Source organism: Schistocerca serialis, chromosome 9, assembly GCF_023864345.2.
Source record: "Schistocerca serialis cubense isolate TAMUIC-IGC-003099 chromosome 9, iqSchSeri2.2, whole genome shotgun sequence".
NCBI lineage: Eukaryota > Metazoa > Arthropoda > Insecta > Orthoptera > Acrididae > Schistocerca > Schistocerca serialis.
The window spans coordinates 209,508,513-209,513,962 of NC_064646.1; positions in this window are offsets into that span (position 1 = coordinate 209,508,513).

Consider the following 5,450-nt stretch of genomic DNA (forward strand, 5'->3'; position numbering starts at 1 on the left):
CTGGTCATAAACAGCTTCATATCTGGAAATAAGTACAAAATATTACTTGACATTAATAGCTGCATGACTGAATATAGGCACAAATCATTGCTTGACAAAAACAGCTGCATGAATGAAAATAGGTACGAATCATTACTTGACATAAACAGTTGCATAATTGAAAATAGGTACAAATCATTACTTGACATAAACAATTGCATAACTGAAAATAGGTACAAATCATTGCTTGACATAAACATATTGTTGAAGTATATTATTTGCTAAATATTATTGTACACTCAAAGTAGTGCACACTGCATCACATGTGTGGACTCTTAGTACAGGGAGCCAATAGTACACTGTACGTAGCAGTGTCCAAAGCGCAAAGAAAACGTTTATCACCACCCTAGGTTGATGCACAGTAAAGTGTCCTAGGAGCAGTAAAACTTGTAACTGCCAACCGTAAGTGCGTAGGCAAACTATATGACACGCTGAGGGAAAATCTTGCAGTCCCACTGACCAAGACAGTATTGAAAGTTCCCCTTTGTATGTAAAGAATGACTGTGCTGGTAAACGTCTACGTTATTTGACACTGAAACAGCTGAGTAAAACTGAACGTACGCAGACAGTTTTCTCTTTACTTATTCTGATCATTGCTAAACTAACAGACAATATTTTAGCGCAACGCAATCTGACTTTAATAATCCCTACAAAAGAATAGCCGTGACTAACAGTAACCTATCCTTCATGAATCACTTACCTCACCAAAATCTACTTTACTCGAACTACAGCAATACAGCGAGCGCCAATACTGCGAGCTAAATAAAAGGTTCTAACTACTGAAGGCACTAACTACTGATAGGCATACAGTTAGCAAATGAAAGATTTTGATAGAGAACAAATAATGTATTTACCATTTAACTTAATAATGTTCAAAAGTCATTATATTCGTGACATCCAGTTTGACAAATTTCCTTTTCCTCACGGACACACGTCCAGATCGTCTGCTCATATTAACGTCTCAAAACTCTGGCATCTCTCTCCCCACATCCATCACTGCTGGCGGCTCACCTCCACCTGCCCAACGCTACAGGCTGTTCACATCCAACTGCCTAACACTACACTAGCGAATAATCCAACAGTGAGTCCAACCAGTGACAGACGCAGTCAGCGATTGTAATACAGAGTACTACGAGGCGCCACCAACATAAAAACCTAAACAGCTTACTTACATCGCCCCATGCTCCCCCCAAAAAATTTACAAATTGTTTTGTGCAGTGGCCAATACTGATATGCTAAAATTTTTCATATTAACGATAAAAAATATATCAAATCCACACACTTATTCGTTTGCTGTTGGTCAAAAGTAAAAATTGTCCTCACAGTCCATAAAGACAGTCCTAATCATTCATCAGAGTAGTAACTGCAGTCTTATGCACAAAGTCTGAGCAGTAAAAGAAAATGCACATGGAACTAGTGTATTTCCACGCAGTCTTGAAGAAGTAGTGCTGTCCTTCCAACGGAAAGACAGTGCTGACTCTTGACATGCAGACCGGTAATGGGCCGCAACAAGGCAAACCCACAGCAGAGTCAGTCGAAGTTTTGAAGAATATTGGTAGGTAGATCATCACAGAGAGATAATGGTATTAGTCAGCCATCACAGGTGCAGACCCACTGTAGTGTTGCTAGAGACTATGGTACTGTGGGCCCCCACAGGTGTAGACCCACGTTAGTCCTTGTAGAGATAATGGTGTTGGAGGGCCACCATAGGTGCAGACCCACTGTAGTCCTTGTAGATATGGCTATCAGCCATCCATTGTAACTGCGCGGGTGCGCAATCACCAACGAAGAGACTTGCGGATAATATAGCAAGTACATGAACCACCACTTGAGCATTCCCAAAAAATTTTTTGAAATGTTCTTAGAACCAGCAATGCTGTTAACGAGTCCCTTGCTGAATTATCAACACACGTGCAAGCACCAACAGTCCTTTTTGTTTTCTTTTAACTTCTCACATATTGTGCATATAGGCTACTATGACTAACAGAAATGTCTGCAGTGAAACGAAACCCCACGATACACTTAATTTGAAGAACTGGTGTATAATTTTATAACATGATAATACAATTACATAGGTACAAAAGAAACTTAGTTAAAAACATAAAAATAACATTAGTAGTAATCCAGGCGTTACAGAAGAATATAAATAAGCATATGCATGAGTATTATAGGAATTGTGACATAAGTAAGTAATTGAAAAACGTGAGAATATTTGTGTGCACATCAAATTGATACATGAAAATAAAAAGGAAAACATAACAGAATAACTAATATCCAAACATTTTTTCAAACTAAAGAAAAGGTTGTATCTGAGGATAACAGTACTCCTCATCATAGTAAATGCACCTTAGTATTAGAAAAATCCTACAACATAACTCTTATCAGATATACACGTGAAGACAGGAAGGACATAGACACACAAGGGTACACATAAACACATAGTGAAATAACACAAGAGGGAAGGACAGGGTTTGTTATCAGTATAACGTATGGTACTGCAGTATTTATCGTATTTCGTTTGCAAACAAAACTTTCTTTACTTCTCAGAGGTCTCCCTTAGTTTATCAATATTCCCAAAAAGTTCTATCTACGCATGATTTCTGTATTAGTATTTTCACGTATTTATTACCCCCTTATGTGTTTTCAAGAAAATCCTACCTAACAATGTTGTCCATAAACCCTACTTATCTATTCATATCCTCTTTCAAAATAATTATTCCTCATTGTACAATACTCATTTTGGCCCAAATATAACTTCTCAATACTTTTATTACCTATTCTCCATAGTTAGTTTCTTATATAGCATCCCCCCCCTTAAACTAACTTAAATTTACTGAGCTCAGACGCATAAACTAAGGGATGAGGCATTGCAGCAGCACGGACATTAACACAAACAAGAATGAGGAAAAAATGCAAAGTGGCGAAGCAAGCAGCAATAAATGTAAATTATCAAAGAAATTGCAGCATTACAATTAATATGAGCCAATGTGCAGCAACAAGAAAATAAATCAGTAGTAAAACTGGCTTAATACATCGTAAAGATCAGTAGGACAATGCCTGGCAAACAGCAGCAACAAAAGCAATAAACTATACCTAAACATGACAAAGCTCAAGCAGAAAAAATATTACAGTAGAGATAGTAAACGTCTAATAGGCCTACCTATGTCACATATTATCACTAGAGTGATGCATCAGAATCACTTACTCTACCAAACAAGTTACCAAGTCGTTAAAAATTGTGTATGCAATTCCTGTCATGGGAAATGTCTATTTACATCCAAACATCTATATCAGTTCTCCTTCCTGTGCTTATTTTGTTTCCTAGTGCCCCTTTTTTTAGAGAAAGTAGATCATAAAACTATTATTATTAAGTAAGGTGATACTATAGCAGTAGTTTTTCCTGAGGGCATGAAGCTTTACTGTATGGTTAAATAATGATGGCGTCCTATTGGGTAAAATAGTCCCCCAGTCGGATCTCCTTGAGGGGATTACTCAGGAGCACGTCGTCCTAAGGAGAAACAAAACTGGCGTTCTACGGATCGGAGTGTGGAATGTCAGATCCTTCAATCGGGCAGGTAGGTTAGAAAACTTAAAAAGGGAAATGGATAGGGTAAAGCTAGATGTAGTGGGAATTAGTGAAGTTCAGTGGCAAGAGGAACATGAGCTCTGGTCCGGTGAATGCAGGGTTATAAATACAAAATCAAATTTTGGTAATGCAGGAGTAGGTTTAATAATGAAAAGAAGAAACGCGGATAAGCTACTGCGAAAAGCTTAGTGAACACACTATTGTGGCCAAAATAGACAAGAAAACCCACTATTACCACAGAAATACATATTTATACAACAACTTGTTCCGCAGATGATGAAGAGATTGAAGAAATGTATGATGAGTTAAAAGAAATTATTCAAACGGAGAGGCGAATTTAATACTCATGGGGGACTGGAATTCGATAGTAGGAAAAGGAAGACAAGAAAAATTAATAGGTGAATATGGACTGGGGGTAAGAAATTAAAGAGGAAGCCGCCTGGTAGAATTTTGCACTGAGCGTAACTTAATCATCGCTAATACTTGGTCTAAGATTCATGAAAGAAAATTGTATACATGGAAGAGATTGGCAGACAATGGAAGGTTTCAGACTAATATTATGGTAAGACAGATATTCCAAAAACAGGTTTTAAATTCTGAGGGTGACAGGGGTAAAAAATAAGAAGCGGAAGGGTCTTTTGTAGTTTTACAGAAACCAGAAGAGTCGAGGGGCACGAAAGGGAAGCAATGGTTGAGAAGGGAGAGAGATAGGATTGTAGCCTTTCCTAGATGTTATTCAATCTATACATTTAACAAGCGGTAAAGGAAACCAAAGAAAAATTTGTAGTAGGAATTAACATCCAGAGAGAAGAAATAAAAACCTTGAGGTTTGCCGACGACATTGTAAATCTGTCAGAGACAGCAAAGATTTGGAGAAGCAGTTGAACGCAATGAACCGTGCCTGAAAGGAGGATGTAAGGTGAACATCAACAAAAGCAGAACGACGGTAATGAAATGTTAAGGTGATGCTGAGGGAAATTGATTAGGAAATGGGACACTGAAAGTAGTGGAAGAGTTTTGCTTTGTGGGCAGCAAAATAACATCCAATGTTCTACCAATACCCAAGATGTAAAGTGGATTTATTCTCTTCCTCATTCCTGCCCTACTGGGTCTCTCGGCGGTAGGTTCACTGGTGGGGGCGTTGCGGCTATTGCAAGGACGGAATGCACAAAACTCCCAGGAGCAAATGCAGGAGGCATGAAGACATAACTGAATGATGGAGGCAGCAGCCAACGGAAAAGGACTGAACTTGAAACCATGTAAGAAAAGACAAGCTACCTTCATAAACAAAAAATATCCCCCTAGCAGTACTACCATACAGCGCGCTTACGAATACATATCTGCTTAAGTGAGTTCAGAAGAAATTCAGAATTCTGAGAGTCCGAGGTGTGTTTATGCGGAAATCATTACGAAGACTATGTGGAAATCGGGAGAATGCGGAACTGTGAATCTAGATGTAGCAAGAGGACATGGAACCCACATGGGTAGCATTCGTTAGAAAAATACAAATAACGTTTACAGCATCGACTCATTTGTCGACCTGTAACTTCCAGAAGAATTACAACGATACTTTACAAGAAGAAGATATATGTTCTACAATTGTCGACGCTACCTAAACTTTAATTCATTCCTGTGTGGTCATCTAAGCATCATGTTACTCCAGACATTTGAATGAATGATATATACTGAAGCGCCAGAGAAACTAGTATAGGCATGCGTATTCTAGTACAGAGATATGTAAACAGGCAGAATACTGCACTGCGCCAGGAAACGCCTATATAAGACAACAAGTGTCTGGCACAGTTATTAGATCGGTTACTGCTGC